Source organism: Artemia franciscana, chromosome 8 (assembly GCF_032884065.1).
Source record: "Artemia franciscana chromosome 8, ASM3288406v1, whole genome shotgun sequence".
Taxonomy (NCBI): Eukaryota; Metazoa; Arthropoda; class Branchiopoda; order Anostraca; family Artemiidae; genus Artemia; species Artemia franciscana.
Window position 1 is genome coordinate 19,320,073 of NC_088870.1, and position 12,393 is coordinate 19,332,465.

The window sequence follows — 12,393 nt, forward strand, 5'->3', positions numbered from 1 at the left end:
AGTTTTGTTTTTCTCCTTTATTTTTTTCCTTTTTTTTTTCTTTTTTAGTTTATTTAGATTTTTAGATTTTTTAGTTTTTTTATTAGTTTTTAGTTTTTTTTTCTTTTTAGTTTTTTTGTAGTTTTTACCTTCTTTTTAGTTTTGTTAATTTTTTTTTTACTTGTGTCCTGGTCGTCATTTATACTCCCTGTGTCCCGGTGCTTTGTTGATTGCTAATCGAACATTCCTTTTGTCCTGGTCGCTTTCTCTTTGAGTGTCGTCATTTATTTTTTTCTTTTTTAGTTCTTTTAGTTTTTACCTTTTTTAGTTTTTTTTTAGTTTTTAGTTTTTTTAGTTTTTTACCTTTTTTTAGTTTTTTTAGTTTTTTAGCTTTTTTATTTTTTTTATTAGTTTTAGTTTTTTGTAGTTTTTGCCTTTTTTTTTAGTTTTTGTCCTGGTCGCTTTCTCTTTGAGTGTCGTCATTTATTAGTTTTTTCCTTTTTTTTTTTAGTTTTTTATTGGTTTTTACCTTTATTTTAGCTTATTTTTCAGTTTTTTCCTTTTTTTTAGTTTTTTTTTATTTTTTATTTTTTTTAGTTTTTTACCTTTTTTTAGTTTTTTTTAGTTTTTTTAGTTTTTTAGCTTTTTACTTTTTTTATTAGTTTTTAGTTTTTTTTTTGTAGTTTTTGCCTTTTTTTAGTTTTTTCAGTTTTTTTTTTAGTTTTTTATTGGTTTTTACCTTTATAGTTTTTTTAGTTTTTTAGCTTTTTTATTTTTTTTTATTAGTTTTTAGTTTTTTTTGTAGTTTTTGCCTTTTTTTAGTTTTTTCAGTTTTGACGTCACCTAATCCAGTTTTTTCAGGTGACGTCACCTGACACATCCATCCACACATCCATCCATCCATCCATCCACAGACAACTTATTTTTATATATATAGATACACTAGCTGTTGGGGTGGCGCTTCGCGCCACCCCAACACCTAGTTGGTGGGGGTGTTTCGCCCCCCCCCAAGCCCCCCGTGTGCATAAGTCGTTACGCGCCATATTAGTTACGCACCATTGTAGTTGTCTCCCTGTGTCCCACCTGTGAATATAGATATATATATATATATATATATATATATATATATATATATATATATATATATATATATATATATATATATGGTTTTAACTACGTAAAACTTGCGAATATACAACATTCTTTGCTGTCCCATTGTCTTTGCATATAAATAGATTGTCAGGTTTACCGACTCTTGAACATGCAACATATAATGGTCCATGGGAAAACAATCTGTATTCAGATCTATACCTCATGATTCTAATGATTGCCCTTGAGCTTTGTTGATGGTGATTGCTAATCGACCATTCCCTGTCCCGGTGTCCCGGTCGTCATTTATATCCCCCTGTTTCCCCCGGTGTCCCCGTTGTAGTTGTGTCCCTGTGTCCCGGTCGTCATTTATATTCCCTGTGTCCCGGTCGTCATTTGTATCCCGGTGTCCCGGTCTGTATATACATTCGTTTTTTAGTTTTGTTTTTCTCCTTTATTTTTTTCCTTTTTTTTTCTTTTTTAGCTTATTTAGATTTTAGATTTTTTAGTTTTTTTATTAGTTTTTAGTTTTTTTTTCTTTTTAGTTTTTTTGTCCCGGTCGTCATTTATATCCCCCTGTTTCCCCCGGTGTCCCCGTTGTAGTTGTGTCCCTGTGTCCCGGTCGTCATTTATATTCCCTGTGTCCCGGTCGTCATTTGTATCCCGGTGTACCGGTCTGTATATACATTCGTTTTTTAGTTTTGTTTTTCTCCTTTATTTTTTTCCTTTTTTTTTCTTTTTTAGTTTATTTAGATTTTTAGATTTTTTAGTTTTTTTATTAGTTTTTAGTTTTTTTTTTCTTTTTAGTTTTTTTGTAGTTTTTACCTTCTTTTTAGTTTTGTTAGTTTTTTTTTTTATTTATGTCCTGGTCGTCATTTATACTCCCTGTGTCCCGGTGCTTTGTTGATTGCTAATCGAACATTCCTTTTGTCCTGGTCACTTTCTCTTTGAGTGTCGTCATTTATTTTTTTCTTTTTTAGTTCTTTTAGTTTTTACCTTTTTTAGTTTTTTTTAGTTTTTTAGATGAAATTTTTTTTTAGTTTTTTCCTTTTTTTCTTTTTAGTTTTTTCTTGGTTTTTACCTTTATTTTAGCTTATTTTTCAGTTTTTTCCTTTTTTTTATTTTTTTTTTATTTTTTATTTTTTTAGTTTTTTACCTTTTTTTAGTTTTTTTAGTTTTTTTAGTTTTTTTAGTTTTTTAGCTTTTTTACTTTTTTTATTAGTTTTTAGTTTTTTTGTAGTTTTTGCCTTTTTTTAGTTTTTTCAGTTTTTTTTTAGTTTTTTATTGGTTTTTACCTTTATTTTAGCTTATTTTTCAGTTTTTTCCTTTTTTTAGTTTTTTTTATTTTTTATTTTTTTTAGTTTTTTACCTTTTTTTAGTTTTTTTAGTTTTTTTAGTTTTTAGCTTTTTTACTTTTTTTATTAGTTTTTAGTTTTTTTTTGTAGTTTTTGCCTTTTTTAGTTTTTTCAGTTTTTTTTTTAGTTTTTTATTGGTTTTTACCTTTATTTTAGCTTATTTTTCAGTTTTTTCCTTTTTTTTATTTTTTTTAGTTTTTAGTTTTTTAGTTTTTTACCTTTTTTTAGTTTTTTTAGTTTTTTTAGTTTTTTAGCTTTTTTATTTTTTTTATTAGTTTTTAGTTTTTTTTGTAGTTTTTGCCTTTTTTTAGTTTTTTTAGTTTTTTAGCTTTTTTATTAGTTTTTAGTTTTTTTTGTAGTTTTTGCCTTTTTTTAGTTTTTTTAGTTTTTTAGCTTTTTTATTTTTTTATTAGTTTTTAGTTTTTTTTGTAGTTTTTGCCTTTTTTTAGTTTTTTCAGTTTTGACGTCACCTGATCCAGTTTTTTCAGGTGACGTCACCTGATCCATCCACAGACAGACAGACAACTTATTTTTATATATATAGAAGATAGATAGATAGATATATATATATATCTATATAAAAATAAGTTGTTTGTCTGTCTGTCGACTGACGTCATGTTTGTTTGTCGACTGACGTCATGTTTGTCGACTGACGTCATTATAAGGATTGAGCTGTATGTCGTCATGAAGTTGTTCGTCGTCTGACGTCATGATTGTCGACTAACGAAACTACAGACCGGGACACCGGGACACAAACGACGTGTTATGTCTGTTATAACGTAATAGAGGTAACAATCTTGACAGGGCCTTTTGAGGGTGAGGCTTTTCTTATTCCACGCATTCTCATGATTCCAATGGATCTGCCTTTTCAACCTAAAAGATTGCAATTCCCAATTTGATTAGCATATTTAGTTTTCAGTCCAGAACCACTAAAGCTATTATGTAAATATCAAAAATATTATGTTGTCTGAGCAATAATTTTTAGTTTTTATTTCAAAATAGAAAATTACCTGACAATTTTAGAATTATATCTATCTATATATAAAAATAAGTTGTCTGTCTGTGGATCGGGTGACGTCATGTTTCTGTGTCGACTGGCGTCATGAAGTTAGTTGTCGTCATTTTTGCTATGACGGTGACGTCATTAAAGATATTTAAGACATATATGTTCACGTAGAAATCTATTAATGTTTAAGTTTAAAATGACTGATGAACTTACAATGGCAAAAGCCGATGAAGATGCTCAAAGAGTCTATGCCAAAAAACTTGCTGCTGATAGAGAAAGTCAGAAAAGAAAGCGTGCCGAGGAATCAAAAGAACAGCAAGGAAACAGGCTTGAGGCTAAAGAACGCAAAACCGCGCAGTTAGATGAAGATCCACCTGGACAGCGAGAGTCAAAACATATCAAAACTGAAAATGATAGCGATGATGATTGGGTTTGGGATCTTGACTTGGATAAGGTCATCAATGCCTACCAGATTTTAGTTAAAAAACAAAGGTTCGGCGATATGTATTTCATAGTGAAGCTGAAAAATAAAGAAGAAAAAGAAAACTGAAAAAAGAAAAAATGTAAAAAACTAAAAAATACTAAAAAGAAAAAACACTCAAAGAGAAATTACAGACCGGGACACAAATGACGACCGAGACAGAAGGAATATAAATAACGACCGGGACACTCAAGGAGAAATTACAGACTGGGATACCGGGACACAAATGACGACCGGGACACAGGCAATATAAATGACGACCAGGACACAGGTATTTAAGAATATCGTTCAAAGACAAATTTTTAATTGTAAGAAGACCGTTGAAAGAGAAATTTCTAATTGTAAAATGACTGAAGAACCTACAATGGCAACACCCGAGGAAGCTGCTCAAAACGAATCTATTCACGCCGAAGTAGCTGAGTTGGTAAAGCGTTATGTTTCAGGTTCTAGGTCCGAGAGGCTCCAGGTTTGAACTGGACAAAAGAAAGAATACAAAAGAAGAAAAAAACTAAAAAAGGTAAAAACTACAAAAAAACTAAAAAGAAAATATATATATATATATTTATATATATCATCTTTTCCACAAAAATAATAATTTAGTGTTTCTGCTTAAAAACAGCAATCGAATTGATGCCTCCTGATACGCAACTATCAACAAAGTGGCAATCGTTGTGGTCGGTGATCAGTTCTTACCTCGAGATAATATTCTTTATAGGCGAAACAATCAGTTGACAAGAATTGCTTAAACTCATCGATGCTACGATGCCCTACAATATCCTGATGAATATAAATGACGCCCGGGACACTCAAATAGAAATCAATGACTGGGACACCGGGACACAAATGACGACGGGGACACAGGGAATATAAATGACGACCCGGACACAGGGACACAACTACAACGGGGACGCCGGGGGGCACAGGGGGATATATAAATGACGACGGCAACAAAGGAAATGGTCGATTAGCAATCACCATCAACAAAGCTCAAGGGCAATCAATAGAATCATGAGGTATAGATCTGAATACGGATTGTTTTCCATGGACCATTATGCGTTGCATGTTCAAGAGTCGGTAAACCTGACAATCTATTTATATGCACAGACGATGGGACAGCAAAGAATGTTGTATATTCGCAAGTTTTACGTAGTTAAAAACATATATATATATATATATATATATATATATATATATATATATATATATATATATATATATATATATATATATATATATATATATATATATATATGTTTTTAACTCGAACATTCCCTGTGTCCCCGTCGTCATTTATATGTCCCCCTGTGCCCCCCGGCGTCCCCGTTGTAGTTGTTTCCCTGTGTCCCGGTCGTCATTTGTGTCCCGGTGTCCTCCCGGTAACTAATATGGCGCTTAACGACTTACGCGCGCGGGGGGGGTTGGGGGGGGGCACGAAGCGCCCCCACCAACTAGGTGTTGGGGTGGCGCGAAGCGCCACCCAACAGCTAGTATATATATATATATACTAGCTGTTGGGGTGGCGCTTCGCGCCACCCCAACACCTAGTTGGTGGGGGCGCTTCGCGCCCCCCCAAGCCCCCCCGCGCGCGTAAGTCGTTACGCGCCATATTAGTTACGCGCCATTGTAGTTTTGTCCCTATGTCCCACCTGTGAATATAGATATATATATATATATACTAGCTGTTGGGGTGGCGCTTCGCGCCACCCCAACACCTAGTTGGTGGGGCGCTTCGCGCCCCCCCCAAGCCCCCCCGCGCGCGTAAGTCGTTACGCGCCATAATAGTTACGCGCCATTGTAGTTGTGTCCCTATGTCCCACCTGTGAATATAGATAGATATATATATATGGTTTTAACTACGTAAAACTTGCGAATATACAACATTCTTTGCTGTCCCATTGTCTTTGCATATAAATAGATTGTCAGGTTTACCGACTCTTGAACATGCAACATATAATGGTCCATGGGAAAACAATCTGTATTCAGATCTATACCTCATGATTCTAATGATTGCCCTTGAGCTTTGTTGATGGTGATTGCTAATCGACCATTCCCTGTCCCGGTGTCCCGGTCGTCATTTACATCCCCCTGTTTCCCCCGGTGTCCCCGTTGTAGTTGTGTCCCTGTGTCCCGGTCGTCATTTATATTCCCTGTGTCCCGGGTCCCGGTCGTCATTTGTATCCCGGTGTCCCAGTCTGTATATACATTCGTTTTTTAGTTTTGTTTTTCTCCTTTATTTTTTTCCTTTTTTTTTCTTTTTTAGCTTATTTAGATTTTTAGATTTTCTAGTTTTTTTATTAGTTTTTCTTTTTTTTTTCTTTTTAGTTTTTTTGTCCCGGTCGTCATTTATATCCCCCTGTTTCCCCCGGTGTCCCCGTTGTAGTTGTGTCCCTGTGTCCCGGTCGTCATTTATATTCCCTGTGTCCCGGTCGTCATTTTAATCGAACATTCCTTTTGTCCTGGTCGCTTTCTCTTTGAGTGTCGTCATTTATTTTTTTCTTTTTTAGCTCTTTTAGTTTTTACCTTTTTTAGTTTTTTTTAGTTTTTAGTTTTTTTAGTTTTTTACCTTTTTTTAGTTTTTTTAGTTTTTTAGCTTTTTTATTTTTTTTATTAGTTTTTAGTTTTTTTGTAGTTTTTGCCTTTTTTTTAGTTTTTTTAGTTTTTTAGCTTTTTTATTAGTTTTTAGTTTTTTTTGCCTTTTTTTAGTTTTTTTAGTTTTTTAGCTTTTTTATTTTTTTTATTAGTTTTTAGTTTTTTTTGTAGTTTTTGCCTTTTTTTAGTTTTTTCAGTTTTGACGTCACCTGATCCAGTTTTTTCAGGTGACGTCACCTGATCCACGATCCACAGATCCACAGACAACTTATTTTTATATATATAGATAGTTTTTTTTTTTTTACTTATGTTCTGGTCGTCATTTATACTCCCTGTGTCCCGGTGCTTTGTTGATTGCTAATCGAACATTCCTTTTGTCCTGGTCGCTTTCTCTTTGAGTGTCGTCATTTATTAGTTTTTTTCCTTTTTTTTTTTAGTTTTTTATTGGTTTTTACCTTTATTTTAGCTTATTTTTCAGTTTTTTCCTTTTTTTTATTTTTTTTTTATTTTTTATTTTTTTTAGTTTTTTACCTTTTTTAGTTTTTTTAGTTTTTTTAGTTTTTTAGCTTTTTTACTTTTTTTATTAGTTTTTAGTTTTTTTTTGTAGTTTTTGCCTTTTTTTAGTTTTTTCAGTTTTTTTTTAGTTTTTTATTGGTTTTTACCTTTATAGTTTTTTTAGTTTTTTAGCTTTTTTATTTTTTTTATTAGTTTTTAGTTTTTTTTGTAGTTTTTGCCTTTTTTTAGTTTTTTCAGTTTTGACGTCACCTGATCCAGTTTTTTCAGGTGACGTCACCTGATCCATCCATCCATCCATCCATCCATCCATCCATCCACAGACAACTTATTTTTATATATATAGACTAGCTGTTGGGGTGGCGCTTCGCGCCACCCCAACACCTAGTTGGTGGGGGCGCTTCGCGCCCCCCCCAAGCCCCCCCGCGCGCGTAAGTCGTTACGCGCCATAATAGTTACGCGCCATTGTAGTTGTGTCCCTATGTCCCACCTGTGAATATAGATAGATATATATATATGGTTTTAACTACGTAAAACTTGCGAATATACAACATTCTTTGCTGTCCCATTGTCTTTGCATATAAATAGATTGTCAGGTTTACCGACTCTTGAACATGCAACATATAATGGTCCATGGGAAAACAATCTGTATTCAGATCTATACCTCATGATTCTAATGATTGCCCTTGAGCTTTGTTGATGGTGATTGCTAATCGACCATTCCCTGTCCCGGTGTCCCGGTCGTCATTTACATCCCCCTGTTTCCCCCGGTGTCCCCGTTGTAGTTGTGTCCCTGTGTCCCGGTCGTCATTTATATTCCCTGTGTCCCGGGTCCCGGTCGTCATTTGTATCCCGGTGTCCCAGTCTGTATATACATTCGTTTTTTAGTTTTGTTTTTCTCCTTTATTTTTTTCCTTTTTTTTTCTTTTTTAGCTTATTTAGATTTTTAGATTTTCTAGTTTTTTTATTAGTTTTTATTTTTTTTTTCTTTTTAGTTTTTTTGTCCCGGTCGTCATTTATATCCCCCTGTTTCCCCCGGTGTCCCCGTTGTAGTTGTGTCCCTGTGTCCCGGTCGTCATTTATATTCCCTGTGTCCCGGTCGTCATTTTAATCGAACATTCCTTTTGTCCTGGTCGCTTTCTCTTTGAGTGTCGTCATTTATTTTTTTCTTTTTTAGCTCTTTTAGTTTTTACCTTTTTTAGTTTTTTTTAGTTTTTAGTTTTTTTAGTTTTTTACCTTTTTTTAGTTTTTTTAGTTTTTTAGCTTTTTTATTTTTTTTATTAGTTTTTAGTTTTTTTGTAGTTTTTGCCTTTTTTTAGTTTTTTTAGTTTTTTAGCCTTTTTATTAGTTTTTAGTTTTTTTTGCCTTTTTTTAGTTTTTTTAGTTTTTTAGCTTTTTTATTTTTTTTATTAGTTTTTAGTTTTTTTTGTAGTTTTTGCCTTTTTTTAGTTTTTTCAGTTTTGACGTCACCTGATCCAGTTTTTTCAGGTGACGTCACCTGATCCACGATCCACAGATCCACAGACAACTTATTTTTATATATATAGATAGTTTTTTTTTTTTTACTTATGTTCTGGTCGTCATTTATACTCCCTGTGTCCCGGTGCTTTGTTGATTGCTAATCGAACATTCCTTTTGTCCTGGTCGCTTTCTCTTTGAGTGTCGTCATTTATTAGTTTTTTCCTTTTTTTTTTTAGTTTTTTATTGGTTTTTACCTTTATTTTAGCTTATTTTTCAGTTTTTTCCTTTTTTTTATTTTTTTTTTTTTTTTTATTTTTTTTAGTTTTTTACCTTTTTTTAGTTTTTTTAGTTTTTTTAGTTTTTTAGCTTTTTTACTTTTTTTATTAGTTTTTAGTTTTTTTTTGTAGTTTTTGCCTTTTTTTAGTTTTTTCAGTTTTTTTTTTAGTTTTTTATTGGTTTTTACCTTTATAGTTTTTTTAGTTTTTTAGCTTTTTTATTTTTTTTATTAGTTTTTAGTTTTTTTTTGTAGTTTTTGCCTTTTTTTAGTTTTTTCAGTTTTGACGTCACCTAATCCAGTTTTTTCAGGTGACGTCACCTGACACATCCATCCACACATCCATCCATCCATCCATCCACAGACAACTTATTTTTATATATATAGATATATATATATATATATATATATATATATATATATATATATATATATATATATATATATATATATATATATATATATATATATATATATATATATATATATATATATATATATGTTTTTAACTCGAACATTCCCTGTGTCCCCGTCGTCATTTATATGTCCCCCTGTGCCCCCCGGCGTCCCCGTTGTAGTTGTTTCCCTGTGTCCCGGTCGTCATTTGTGTCCCGGTGTCCCAGTCTGTAATTTCTCTTTGAGTGTCCCAGTCGTCATTTATATTCCCTATGTCCCGGTGTCCCGGTCGTCATTTGTGTCCCGATGTCCCGGTCTGTAATTTCGTCAGTCGACATACATGACGTCAGTCGGCACATAAACATGATGTCACTCGACCTGTGTCCCCGACACACAAACATGATACATGACCTGTCCCCGTCGTCATTTATATATCCCCCTGTGCCCCCCGGCGTCTCCGTGGTGGTTGTTTCCCTGTCGTCATTTGTGTCCCGGTATCCCAGTCTGTAGTTTTGCGTTCTTTAGCCGCAAGCCTTTTGGCATTAACCCTTTGAGCAGATTCCTCGGCTGTTTCTTCTGTCATTGTAGGATTTATACTAAAATTTCTCTTTGACTTAACTATTTGAGCAGCTTCCTCGGCTGTTTGTTCTGTCATTTTAAGATCTAAACTAAAAATTCCTCTCCACGTGCCAAGCTTGCTAAAGCTCAACAATTTATAATAAACCTCAAACTTTTAAGTATCTGTTTTAAGGTTTTCGATATAATTTAATCTATTGTCAAAATATTTCGAAATATTTATGCAATCTCCAGTTTTTACTGGGAATTTCGGCTGTTTCTTCTGTCATTTTAAGATTTATACTAAAAATTCCTCTTCACGGGCCAAGCTTGCTAAAGCTAAACAATTTATAATAAACCTCAAAATTTTAAGTATCTGTTTTGAGGTTTTCGAATTACTTTAATCTATGGTCAAAATATTTCGAAATATTTATGCAATTCCCAGTTTTTACATTTTAGTTTGTTTTCCTTTTCTTCTTTATTTTTCAGACGTCATATGCAAACCCTCAACACAAAAATACTCGTAGTTGTGTCCTTGTGTCCTGGTCGTCATTTGTGTCCCGGTGTCCGAGTCAGTAATTTCTCTTTGAGCGTCCAGGTCGTCATTTATATTCCCTTTGTCCCGGTTGTCATTTGTGTCCCGGTGTCCCGGTCGTCATTTTTGTCCCGGTTTCTCGGTCTATAGTTTCGTCAGTCGACAAACATGACGTGAGTCGACAAACAACTTCATGACGGCATAATGCTCAATCCTTATAATGACGTCAGTCGACACACAAACAAACAACTTTTATATGTAAAATGACTGAAGAACCAACAATGGCAACAGCCGAGGAAGCTGCTCAAAGAGTCTATGCCAAAAAACTTGTGGCTGATAGAGAAAGTAAGAAAAGAAAGCGTGCCGAGGAATCACAAGAACAGCAAGAAAACATATATAAAAATAAGTTGTCCGCCGAATGTGTGTTTTGTCTGTCGAGTGACGTCATGTCATCATGTCGTCATGAAGTTAGTTGTCGTCATGTTTGTTATGACGATGAAGTCATTAAAAGTATTTAAGAAAATCGTTCAAAGACGAATTTTTAATTGTAAGAAGATCGTGGACTGAAAAATGTTTAATTGTAAAATGACTGAAGAACCTACAATGGCAATAGCCGAGGAAGCTGCTCAAAGAGTCTATGCCAAAAAACTTGCGGCTGATAGAGAAAGTAAAAAAAAAAGCGTGCCGAGGAATCACAAGAACAGCAAGAAAATAGGCTTGCGGCTGATAGAGAAAGTAAGAAAAGAAAGCGTGCCGAGGAATCACAAGAACAGCAACAAAACAGGCTTGCGGCTAAAGAACGCAAAACCGCGCAGTTAGATGAAAATCCACCTGGACAGCGAGAGTCAAAACATATCAAAACTGAAAATGATAGCGATGATGATTGGGTTTGGGATTTTGACTTGGATAAGGTCATCAATGAGAAAACTGAAAACTGAGAAAAAGAAAATTGAAAAAAGAAAAAAGGTAAAAAACTAAAAAAAAAACACTCAAAGAGAAATTACAGACCGGGACACAAATGACGCCCGGGACAGAGGGAATATAAATGACGACCAGGACACAGGTATTTAAGAAAATCGTTCAAAGACAAATTTCTAATTGTAAAAAGATCGTTGAAAGAGAAATTTCTAATTGTAAAATGACTGAAGAACCTACAATGGCAACAGCCGATGAAGCTGCTCAAAACGAATGTATTCAAGCCGAAGTAGCTGAGTTGGTAAAGCGTTATGTTCCAGGTTCTAGGTCCGAGAGGTTCCGGGTTCGAACCTTGGCTTTAGCATTAATACGAAAGAAGAAAAAAAACTAAAAAAGGTAAAAACTACAAAAAAACTAAAAAGAAAATACTAAAAAAACTAAAAAAGCTAAGAAACTAAAAAAAACTAAAAAAAAGGTAAAAAACTAAAAAAAACTAAAAAAAAACTAAAAAGAAAACAAACTAAAAACTAATAAAAAAAACTAAAAACTGAAAAAGAAAAAAAACTAAAAAAAGGAAAAAAACTGAAAAATAAAGGAGAAAAAGAAAACTAAAAGCCGGGACACAGGGAATATAAATGACGACCGGGACACTCAAAGAGAAATTACAGACTGGGACACTGGGACACAAATAACGACCGGGAGATATAAATGACGACCGGGACACTCAAGGATAAATTACAGACCGGGACACCGGGACACAAATGACGACCGGGACACAGGGAATATAAATGACGACCGGGACGCTCAAAGAGAAATTACAGACTGGGACACTGGGACACAAATGACGACCGGGATACTGGGAATATAAATGACGACCGGGACACAGGGACAAAACTACAACGGGGATGCCGGGGGCACAGGGGGATATATAAATGACGACGGGGACACAGGGAATGTTCGATTATCAATCACCATCAACAAAGCTCATTAGGGCAATCATTAGAATAATGAGGTATAGATCTGAATACGGATTGTTTTTCCCATGGACAATTTTATGTTGCATATTCAAGAGTCGGTAAACCTGATAATCTATTTATATGCACAGACAACGGGACATCGAAGAATGTTGTATATTCGCAAGTTTTACGTAGTTAAAAACATATATATATATATATCTATAACGAAAAGAGAAATCTTTTCTCTTTTATCTATATTCACAGGTGGGACACAGGGACACAACTACAT

At 33.8% G+C, this 12,393-nt stretch overlaps 1 long non-coding RNA gene across 1 annotated transcript; it reads right to left on the bottom strand.

Annotated features, from left to right (window-relative positions):
- Nucleotides 1–6,866: 6,866 nt before the first annotated feature.
- Nucleotides 6,867–9,194, bottom strand: LOC136030096 (uncharacterized). The gene is made up of 2 exons (XR_010618180.1): nucleotides 8,728–9,194; nucleotides 6,867–7,161 (listed from the first exon to the last, which is right to left on the bottom strand). It is a non-coding gene; the product is annotated as an uncharacterized LOC136030096 (long non-coding RNA).
- Between the last annotated feature and the right edge of the window lie 3,199 nt (nucleotides 9,195–12,393).